Source organism: Panulirus ornatus, chromosome 33 (assembly GCF_036320965.1).
Source record: "Panulirus ornatus isolate Po-2019 chromosome 33, ASM3632096v1, whole genome shotgun sequence".
Classification (NCBI taxonomy): Eukaryota; Metazoa; Arthropoda; class Malacostraca; order Decapoda; family Palinuridae; genus Panulirus; species Panulirus ornatus.
In genome coordinates this window covers 14,139,389-14,151,888 of record NC_092256.1, presented here as the reverse complement: position 1 = coordinate 14,151,888, position 12,500 = coordinate 14,139,389, and positions in this window count along the sequence as shown.

Genomic DNA, 12,500 nt, shown 5'->3' with positions numbered 1-12,500 from the left:
TAAAACGACTATCAACAGCTAAGGGTTAATTGGTTTACAAGAGAGAGAGAGAGAGAGAGAGAGAACCATTGATCATCTAAGGCCGTCAACGTCTTATACTACCAGCTGAACAAAATTTTGAACATCTTTTTTCGAAGGTTCAAGATCCTACTAAGGCCAAACTGGATCTCATTTCATAAGTGGCTTTTCATTACCTACTACACTGCTGTTATTTAACAATTGATATGAGTGATTATGTGTTTGTTTATGTGTTTGTCCCATACCTATCTGATTGATATGTATAACATAACGGCTAATGGAGTTTTTGTTGATGTATATTCATATCGGTTGCGTTATACTAAGATTCATATTCAGCAACATACGTGCTCGTAAATACGACGAGAATTGCAGTTGTTTCCATCTTAAACTTTTAGCGACAACGTATGATTAATATTGAATGCTTTGAAAATAAGTAATCCCACTATGTATTTTGTATATTCAAAATTGTTTTGAAAATAGACAAAGAGTACGGAGTAGACATATTGGGCGTAAACATGAAAACTATCCTCCTTGTAAATCTCAATAGATATTATGGCGGTATCTGGCATGATTTCAAGCCACATACGACTCTGTTATTTAATACACATCTTTCCTGTCTCTTTTCATAGTCTTTAAGGCCTACCTCAGAGAGAAGCAGTGATTGGTTAGAATTTTTATGTAGGCGGAGTCTATCTGTACCCAGCAACAAATGATTGGTAGAGTTTGCCGTACTTTAACAGGTTTCGATTGTTTTGATTTCCATATAAGGAGTACGTATTCTATTTATTCCAAAAACTTCCGATGCTAGCCAATAATATACTAATTTGATGCCTTTTTTTGTAAGATCTGAATTTTGATTGGTTAATTTTTTGCCTGGTTAAATTTAGGGGGACTTACGAAAACAAAAATGCATTTAGATATGTTTTAAATGTTCCGTGGAGCGCGTTTCCCTCAGTTGCTCACAGGCATCTGTCACAGGTAGGTGTATAATATTTGCTTCTTGATAACATTGCTGCTTGATATTACTTTTGTTTTTTGTGTAGTTCATGTATATGAGTTTTGTGGTAATATTAAGTATTATTGAAATGACAAGGGATAGAATTCTTTTATATTGAAGAGGTGAAATGTCTTAGATGCTGAAATGTCAAGTCTGGTCATGTTTGGTTGGGCTTAAATCCATCAACTGTCCCGTTTTCTAATAATTAACACCGGCCGAAAAATCCTAAACAACTTCTTTAGATGTTTAAAAGATTCTACACGCCCTCACTCCATGAATGGCCATTTGTGGACTGATTTACGAGAAATCCTTGCATCTTATTTGCTGAAGCGGGAAAACATAGCGTTTGGTAAACAACTTCAAAGTTACCCGGATCTTCAAAGCTGTCACAACCCACTTTACCAGCAGTACTTTTGGCGGATGAAAATATCGTTCGTAAATACACGAAGCTCAAGATAAACAGCTTATAGATTATGTTCTACTGCATAGTTCCACAACACTCCCTGGAAGATTTGATGCTTTGTTCCTAAGTGTCGTAGTGATCTGTTGAATTTCAGTGGCCTGAAAGTTGCCATTATCCTAGGAGAGCAGTGGTTGAAACTCTTGTCTTCCTTAAGAATTTGTAGATAAGAAGGTTTATTCTCTTTGTGGAAAACAATTTTATATCTTATACAGGATCCATATATGCGCTGCTGTATTGTCACCTTGTATGCATATATTGAAGCTACGTATTTACTCATGTAAAACGGCGTTAGTTCTTCATATCAAACCTTTAGAGAGAAAGAATACTTGTGTGGTTGTAAGAGCGTATTGTATTATGTTTTAGCGTAAAACATCTTTTATGTAAAAGGTCATTTGCAATCGTAGATTTTTTTTGTTTATGCACAACGTTCACCTGATTTAGTTCCCCCTACTTCCCATCCTCTGATGGATACATTACAGAAAACGAAACTTGGGGGAACTAATATTTGTGATCTCCAACAATCGAGTAATCGTAAATGTCTAGCTTTAGTGAAGATTCAGTTAGAGTAAAAGATAAGTTAAGGTCAGTTAAGTTATATATGAAGGTCGTTTCACATCTGTGCAAGGCGTCTGTTGTAAAAATTGTAGATTACAAAGGACATTACTCGCTCGTGGCCCGACACACTTCATTTCAGATTGGCTATTGGCTACCATACTTTCGTTCACGTTTTATAGAAACTTGAGCTCTAGAAATAGACGAGATGTAAGTGGCTTTATGTATAATATAGATACGTATAAACTGTATTGAAGACAAGAGAGGGTAAGAGATGTGGACCAATATAAATGTATGCTGATATGGGATTAGGATATGACAGTTAAATGTTTTTTTCTCTCTTTTTTTGTCTTTTGCCATACCCTTCGTTAACGAGGCAGCCCCAAGAACACGGTGAGACTGTCTTCATTTCTTTACATCCATTCCCTGTCTGTTATGCATGATGCACCTAGACCAGAGCTCCCTGTCCACAGCCAAGCCCCATAGACTATACCGTGGTTTCCCCTGACTGCTTCATATATCTGTTTTACCCCATTGACAGCACGCTCCCTCTACCATTCCCCATCATATACACCTCATTACTCCAGTTCGCTGTATCCCGTGCACGCCTCGCATCCTCTTGCATGTTCAGGCGCAGATGAAGTGTTTTTCAATACTTGTATTATGGTCTCGATCTCTACTTCGTACTTCCTCTCTCCACTTCTGCCACAACTCGGCCGACTCTGTTCTTCGATCAGCTCCTCAAACCACACGTATCCCTGTGTTGTCTGCCCTCTTGGCATTTCCTTTTCCAAAACGCCTGCTCCTCTTCCAGTCTGATGCTATGTGGCGTACCACCGTTCTCTCTCTCTCTCTCTCTCTCTCTCTCTCTCTCTCTCTCTCTCTCTCTCTCTCTCTCTCTCTCTCTCTCTCTCTCACTACGTAGATCCTAACATGTCATTACACACAGGAATCCTGTGGGTGAGGCTGGTGTGCTGGTGAGTTGCGCTTGGGTCTCCTATTACGAGACCTACAAATGAGACCTCTGGCCACCGCAGCTTGAACGTCGACCCTTCTTGCGGCCGCCTGCGGGAGTACACGCTCTTACCAATGACGTGGGAGACATCACCTGCAATAAGCAAGGTAGGTAACATCATTAGGAACACCTGGTATGATGGCTTCACTCGCTCATGTTCTGCCAACAAGGCTTCATGTAGGATTTGTGATCGGAAAAATTGCCTTTTTTTTTTTTCACCCGTTATAAAATGATACGAGTTAAAAAAAATAGAAGGGAGAAAAAGAAAAGGAAAAGTTGAGTTAGATAACCTTCCAACTGGTTCTTTTGTTATGAGATACTGTAAAAGCATTCATGCTTTCCACTGAAAAAAAAGACAAAAGAAAATCTAACTAGAATTCAACTCCATCTAGAATCTTCAAGTCTCCCACTAACTTGTCACCTTTAGAATCACCAAGTCCTGCTCGTCTGTGTCACACAGATCACACATGCCCGTGTGTTGCTGTTAGAATCATCAATGCTTCGCCTCACACCCGGGGCATAATTAGAATCACCACCTCGTCCCCTCCGTCCGTGTTCTATTTAGAATCACTTTTGCTTGTCGACTATCGGAATGAAGCCATTTTTCTTTTTTGTAGTAACAGTACATTTGAATATTTGGATACACGTCACACTTAAGGACTGCGTCCAAATATATTGAACGACACGTTATTGAATCTAAATATTCTCAGGAAGATTTGTATAGTGCAAGATGGAAACTATTTATTCCTGTGAAAGTTTATCGTCTGCTGGGCAAGTTCATCGTCTGCTGGGCACGCACTAAGGTGGTGACATGGTAACAGTAGCCAGGAGATGAATGTGGATCCAAAGATTTAGTGGTTTTGTCGTATTTCAGCTTCGTTATTCACACGTATTGACCGATGCTAACTCTGAGTGTTGGGTCATCCTTTAGTGTCAGCTGTAGAGATCAAAACAGCTCCTCTCCAGGTTTCAGCCCTCGTCAGCCTCTTGTCTCGTGTCTACCCTCTAGAGCGCCTCTCCTGAGGGAAGGCTTCGAACAGCCTCTTCTGTCAGCTTTGGCCTCGGCTGAGGCTATGATACATCGTTTGCCTCATCTCGTAATCTCCGGGGTGTGATTCCATCAAATGGCAACGTGTGCCCATACCGATATACGACATATATTTCAGTAAAGCTTGTAGGTATACTTTCTGTTGCAGATACCCCAAAAAAAACTATGTATAGATGCGTATGGTATCGAGTTTTGTTGGTCTCGCATATCTTGAGATGGAGTCCCATTGTAATTATATAAGTGTTACACGTAGATCTATAGATTTTTTTGGCCTCGTCATAGTCTCATTTGTTTTCCCTGTCAGAGAAAAGATCCTCCTCCTCCATCAAGCCGTACAACCACCTCAGACGCATCACGTAACCTGGTCCGCGCGGACCTGGCCCATCATTTCCAGCATTGCGATTTCAAAATTTGCTCCCAAGGGGAAAAGGGACGCCATCCAGCGCCTCTCTCATGTGTCTGCGTAATCTCCTTGAATAATTGGGGGGGCAGCAGCTTTGTGGAGCGTTTCCTGCTGCTGCAATGGCTGGCTTCTCGCGTTTCTGTATACCTTTTCTTTTTTTAACATATATTCTGTTATGCCAACAGCAGCCGCCTCGACTCACGGTAGAAAGTTATCACTGAGACAACAAAGACCCTTGAGGGAGAGAGAGAAGAGAATGGGACAGAACATGAAACAGTGGATGAAATAGGCGAGGAATTATGGAGATAGGTGGAAGAAATGGGAGAATAAGTGAATGGTGGAAGTATGGAGATAGGTGGAATAAATGTGAGAATAAGTGAATGGTGGAATTATGGAGATAGGTGGAATAAATGGGAGAATAAGTGAATGGTGAAGTTATGGAGATAGGTGGAATGAATAGGAGAATAAGTGAATGGTGAATGTAAAAGAAAAAATATTAAGTATACCCCATTGGCTTAGTTTTAATGAGATGGAAAACAGTTCTTATTGGCGTTTACATATTTCCTGTATTATGTGGATTCTGTATCTTATCTTTCGTTAGGTATATTAGCTTTAAGATCTGATGCGTACAAGTATTTTGTTATCGTCTGGGTAGAATTTGACATTTTCATTTCCTGAAGAGATTAAGATTTCGTTAAGAATGTTGTGTGTAGGTAGCGTTACGTTAACCTTTTACAGAAGTGACATCATAATGCTGGTCATCATCCTAAGTTTAAGGACTTGAAATAACTACTGAAGTAACTAGTGTCGAAGTCCCTAGTGTCGAAGTAACTAGTGTAGAAGTCCCTATTGTCGAAGTGACTAGTGTAGAAGTCCCTATTGTCGAAGTGACTAGTGTAGAAGTCCCTAGTGTCAAAGTAACTAGTGTAGAAGTCCCTAGTGTCAAAGTAACTAGTGTAGAAGTCCATAGTGTCGAAGTAACTAGTGTCGAAGTCCCGAGTGTCGAAGTAACCAGTGTCGAAGTCCCTAGTGTCAAAGTAACTAGTGTAGGCGTCTCTAGTGTCGAAGTATCTGAAATGAAGTATTTAGCACCTGTAAAGGTATGGGAATAATTGATCATAAGTTGATGATAACATCAAGATATCTTATCGAACATAAGCTCGTAATATCTTCGTTTTTAAGATACATTTTTGTCCCTCTCGTTGGCTCCCAAGATATAAGGCTGTCTTGATGTGTCATTTCCATAACCACATTCATTCCCACTGAATTCCTGAATGACCGTACAAAATAAAATGATGTTTTATTCAGCATCCCAGTGTTAATACAGACGATTGGATGTAATCAATCATGATGGAAAATGACTCGTTTATATTTCAGGATGATTACTACAGTCATGGATGATAGGACGCAAGACTTCTCCCTCCTGACTCAGGTATGATGATCGTGTTCTTCCATAGCTTGTACTGTACAGTTGAACGTTGGGAGACCACAATGGGGACACATACATGTGTGTTTGTGCGTAAAGATATTCGCCAGGACTATACTTGGCCCTGGCTCTTGTCAATGATAGCCCGTTCTCTGTTGTGTCACTACTAGCTCAGGTCTGGTGTGTGTGTGTGTGTGTGTGTGTGTGTGTGCTGGGGATACAGAGGGCAACCCGTGTGTAACTGTAGTGTTGTGGGCCGGATCTGTAAGGTAGGGTTGTGTATATGTTGTGATGTAGAGAGGTGAGTCTCAGAGTTTAATATTGAGAGGGCTGGATTGTACCTTACACATAGTGCCGATAACATGCGTGTTACTAGCTGGTATGAGGAGACTGTACGTCTTATGATGGTCATACAGAGGCTGCCTTCAGTGACCTCAAATTATATTGGTTCTTTTTGATGCGCAATGCATCAGGGAAATTGGATTTTGGGTTGGGTAGGTACCAGGGACGAACTGGTGTAAGGATTTTGTGTTGGTACGTCTGTGAGGACTTATTGCCACAGTAATATGCCTTCAGTTTACTGTATGACTTGTGGGTGAGTGAGTTTGTGTGGTGTTGAGATTATATGGCATGAGGTACTCTGAGGGTTAGTGGTGCTCAGCCATGTTAGCGTTAGAGATGTGTATGTGTCTTGATATATTTAATTGGCACTGTTGTTGTTATCTGATATGTGAGGGGCTAATGAATTAGCCCGACGTGACTTCCCTTTGTCTTATTAGACCTACCACACACTTGACCTCACACCCCCGCCCTCCACACGCACACGACTGACCCTGCACTCGCCAGACCCTACACACACACACACACACACACACACACACACACACACACACACACACACACACACACATCTGACCTGCACTAAACAGAACACCCCAAACACCTGACCCTCCACACATACCAGACCCTCCACTCATACCAGACCCTCCACACGCCAGGTACAGACCCTTCACACACCTGGCCCTCCACACACACACACACACACACACACACCTGGCCTTCCACAATCCTCAGTTCTGATTCTTAACTCAGTTACTACTTTTCTTGCATATATTTAAAATCCTCATGTTTACTGTTGTTGAATTTAATGAAATGTTAATTCGAGAGATGAAGAGATATGTAAATACTCTTTATCTTCCATTTTGTCCCCTGCAAATTCATATTTTATCATTAAATTCTTTTTTATATTCGTAGAAGTCGAGTGTTATGTGATTTGGTTGATGATTATAGAAGATTCACATTAAATATAAATTATACAATGGTGTGACATTAGGCTCTATAAGCATTATAGGTATATAGGAAAGGCGCCTCTGTTCTACAGCAGTATACGCATCTAATATCCCGTTTTCTCGTATGAGATTTAGTTTCTTTAAGACTCAACAGATGGCGGTGGTGTCGCCAGTGCGCCCAGAGCTCTGTCAGCGCAGTTGTTGATGCTATATTTTTACAGTTATATTTTAGCGAATGTTTAGAATGTTGAATGATTCTGTCACGCGAGGGAATTGACGACACGCGATAAGATAATTTCTGCCCCGACTCCTGTTCCCAGCGAGGCGTAAAATCACGAATATATATATTTTGCCGATAACGTTGCCCGCCAACCTCCGTACACCAACAAGAAACAAGCGTTAGTGTGTGTATGCTGTGGTCGGGGAAGGGTTGTGCTGTGGAAAATTGGAACAATATTAAGCACTCTGTATATTTATCCGCGTTGGTTTGGATTTATTATGAACCTTGAGGCCAGTGGATAATACGCCGACACACAGGTAAGCAAGGGAACCTGAGAACAGCGCGGGGAGAGTAAAGTGTGATCATATTACACGAATTTTGCTCCTGTTTTGAAGGCAGAGCTCAGTACTGGAGTTATAAGTTCAACCCAGAGGTCCTGTCTGTGGTGACCACGGGGGTGCAGGATTTTGAATGGGGCTCGACCAGTTCCATGGAGCTCCTTTTGAGTTATTGAGGAACCTGTACGTGGCAAATTACATCTCCTAAGTCTCGTCTTGGAGTCAGTCAACGTCTCGTGGGTTACTCTTGCCACGGTAAATGTAAAGAACGATTAAAAGAATGAAGAAGAAGGCGTAGGCTTAGTGTGTAACGTGAGGAAAGAAAGTATCGTGTTTCACAAGTGCGTTTGGAACAAGGTATTATTACCGTGACTTCGTCGCAGATTTGTATGTCTTGTTTCCAGTGTCCATTAGCGAGTGATATGAAGGCGAGAGATGTCTCTATATAAACTGAGGCCGTGTTGCGCAGGCAGAGACAAGGGAGTTACTTGAACTGATTAAGAAAAAAAAAAAAAGTATTGCTTAAGACCTTACTTGGTAGGTGGGGAGGTTAAGAAAGTATTGGGTGGGTAGGTAGGTCTGGCAGGTAATATATATATATATATATATATATATATATATATATATATATATATATATATATATATATATATATACAGCTAAGACAGGCATACGGACAGATCAAGGAGGAGGGAGGAGGGGCAGAAAAGACAGATTTTCATTTTTTGACGTAGACAGTCTTACAGAGCCGTCAACCATATAGATCCCTGCTAAGACGAACGCATTGACAAGTGGCTGAAGCAGTGAGACAGGAGGGATTGACTCTGCCTTGAGAGATAAACAAAGAGATAGAGACCTCTCATCGATACAGACAAATAGACAGCCGTCTGATACGAACAGTTTGATAGACTCTTAACAGACAAGATAGCTTTCTCATGACTAGACGCACATGACAGACTACTCACAGGAGTAAACCTGACCGTTAGACTCGTCAGTGGAACAGACAGGACTGCCTGTGAATCAGACTCCTCACAGACTCTCAGAGATAAGAGTCTCGAGAGGGGACCGGCCCATCATCCCCTGTACAAGCACAAACAGCAAGCTGATAACTGTATATTTCCCCTGTATAACCGCACGCCGTCTGCCCAGGATGAAATGCTCTTCATGTTTGTGCCTTTCATGTCCCTTGTGTGTGTGTGTGTGTGTGTGTGTGTGTGTGTGTGTGTGTCCTTTTCAGAGTAACACCAACACGTGTTGTTACACATGACAGTAGAGGGTTTGTTATTACATATGACAGTAAAGGTTTTATGTATTTTTTCAGAAAATATATACGTGTGTTATGGTTCTGTTGAAAACCTGAAGGGAAATTGAGCTTAACAAAGGCGCATTTGCCTATATATAATGGAGAAAAAAGGTCTTTATGAAGGTCTTGCGTCTCATGTATTGGTCACACGGGCGATCCTTCCCTCTATGCTGGATATTCCATTGTGGTGATAGACCACATTTCCTGCACAGTTGACCAGTATCGTGGTGTTGGTGTGGTGTGGTGAGTGAGGGAGGAGGTAAGTCCCAGTAGTGCATACATGAACACTTGTCTGCGAGCGTGACGGTGGCTGGACGAGCTGCCATGCAAGGTGTTAAGGCTCTTCTTTCTCCTGCTGGTTGCTGTTGTTGACGCCCCTGCTGCTGTTGAGGCTCCCTCCCTCCCACTTCCCTCTCCCTCAGCTGTTGCAGTTGTTGACGCCTCTCCTTCAGCTGAGGCTTCCAACCTCCTTGAGCTGGTGCAGTTGTTGACGCCTCTGCTGCAGTTGAGGCTTCTCTTCTCCACCTGTTACTGCTGCTAGTTTTGACGTCCCTGCTGCCTCTGATGGAGCTGTGGACGACAAGGCCTCTGCTGATTTTAAGGCTCCTCCTGCCTGTAACGTTGAGGTCCCTGTACGTCTCCTACAGCAGGTGGTGGTGGTCGTGCTGTCTCTGCTACTGCGTGACCCCTCGTGCTGGTCACGTCACCGTCAAGGTCACCCGGGCGCCGCTGATACACTTTTCCTCACGCCCTTACTGGGAGTGTTAACCGGGTCCCCTGGGATATCTGTATGACGCGTCCTCCACCTCTTGCTTCCACCTCCTACTCTCATTTATTTTGTTTTATCATATGTTTTATCCTTTTCTTCGTTTGTCTTCCTTAGTCTTCCTACTCCTCGCCATCTTCGTTCACTTCCCCTATCAACACTTCTTCCCTTTCGCCATCTTCCGTTCCTTCCTCCTCGTTAACACCCTCTTCTTCCTTCCCCCTTCTTTTCCTCCTGTTCTGTTTCCTCCCTCTCTCCTCTTCCCGCCTGGTTAACCCACTTGCCAGACGACTCTCGCCATTTACCAGTTTGGTTAAGCAAGTTACGCAGCCGTCTGGTCCTGCCACGACAATCCCCTCAATATGCAATGATTTTTTTTTTCTTGCTTTTGTATCACTTGAGGATGAACTAATGTGTCTAGATAGTGCAGTCTCGATCAGACTAGTTGAACTACCCTGACGTATGGAAGGACCAGAAGGAAAGGCGCAATAACAAACGTTTTTACTCTCAAGCATACCTGATGGAGGGGCGTTCCCACCTTGTGTGTTTGGCTTAGTTTCTGCAGGAATTGTGCTGCACAGAAAACGGCTTACCGGTTCCAGTGTTGAATTACTTAACATTAAGCACGCTCTCTGGGTTTTGATGATTAATTTCCTTAATGCTAGTTGCAGTAGGTACCCATCTTCCTCAGGAGGTATTTCCCCAGAGTTAAAGCCAGAGGAAGAAGCCCAGTTATTTGCGGGTCCATTTGGTGTCGAAGTATTGACGGATTGGTTTATGGAATTTGTGACTTGTAGCTTTTGGATGAACTGTAGGTGAGCTGGTATTGACGAGGAGGGAGGTGAGGGGAGGAAGCAGAAATGAGAGAATTGGAGGTTTATTTTCCCTTAGGGAGCCTCCTATCTTCTCCCCAGGATGAAGGAAGACATTTTGAGAGTAACTTGGACACTTAGAGTCTTCATCATAACGAATGGCGGCCATTAAGTACGATAATGCGGCCCTCAAGCACGAAGGTGCGGCCCTCAAGGACGACAATGTGGCCCTCAAGCACGAAGGTGCGGCCCTCAAGGACGACAATGTGGCCCACAAGCACGACAATGTGGCCCTCAAGCACGTCAATGTGGCCCTCAAGCACGACAGTGTGGCCCTCAAGCACGTCAATGTGACCCTCAAGCACGATATGAAACTTGAACATGACGGTACAACTCTTTGAGCACAAAGGCACAACCCATATTATCATGATCTTTATTATTCATATTGTTATGATTGTGAGCCGATGAAGCGGTGGTGTGTGTGTGTGTGTGTGTGTGTGTGTGCGTGTGTGTGTGTGTGTGTGTGTGTCATGATTTGATCAAATTAGTATCAGCAAAGATTTGATTTTGATTTGGATCGAGATTTGCGAGCTTGTAAGTGACTAGACAAAACCACTCCAGGTTCACATTGCTCTTGCATATACCGTTGTGATATATATATATATATATATATATATATATATATATATATATATATATATATATATATTTGTCGCTGTCTCCCGCGCTTGCGAGGTAGCGCAAGGAAACAGACGAAAGAAATGGCCCAACCCATATATATATATATATATATATATATATATATATATATATATATATATATATATATATATATATATATCACATCCTATCTTCAAGTTCATATTTATCCACTAGCCACGAGGGGAGGATGAACAGCTGGGTGGACTACGGACCGAACCCAATGTTATAACATCTTGTGTGTGTGTGGTACAGTGAAGCAACCGCTGCTTGTGTTGTTATTGTAATCTGTCTCTTATTCCTTCGTGTGGTGTATTGTTCCGTTTACTTCCTGGTTGTCCATTAACACGTTGGTGGTGCTGCTCAGACGTGAGGGGGGCTTTGAGAGACGAAAGACAATAGGAGACCCTTTTTTTTTGAGCCTTTCCTTGGGTCTGGTCAAGTCAGTTTTATGCTACAGAGGACTAGTGTAAAGTGGAGAACTCTGTAGGGTATATATGTATATACAACTTTAGAATGTGTTTTATGGGTCTGCTGCAACTCCCAGGCTGCTCTCCAGGCAGGAGCAGGGGAATGATGACTCACTTTGGAACGAAAATGTCGATGATGAGATTGTATTTTTTTTTTTCACGCCCGTTGACGATGATGCAGTCTTGCCGAAGGTGACCACGTTCGCGGTGTATCCCCTTTTAGTAAGGGGAAACCGGTAATACACTGTGTGTGTGTGTGTGTGTGTGTGTTTGTGTGGTATAAGGTCACTGATATTGCTTCATTCGTGTCTTTTTCCACTTGTGACCTTCCTACGTTCAGCAGTCGAGGCGACAAACACCGGAGCTGAGGCAAACCCTTGTCGGAAGTTTATTTTTTTCCTTAGTAAACTCATGATTTTACCATTTCCTCAGGCGGGGATGCGAATGAGGGCTTGCTCCTTTGTCATAACCATGTCGGCTATACTAATAGAAAGAAAGTCATGAGCAAGGGAGATCGTAAAAATCAGACAAGGTCGCGGGTGTTGTCTTTGCGGGGAGTGTATTACAGGACTCTTCCCCCGTGGGAGGGACTGTGAGAATTTGTCCTCACGGAATGAGGATCTCGGGAGCAAGATCAGAGTGATTTGGTATTTGTGGAAGTGCTTGAAATAGAAGAGTTGG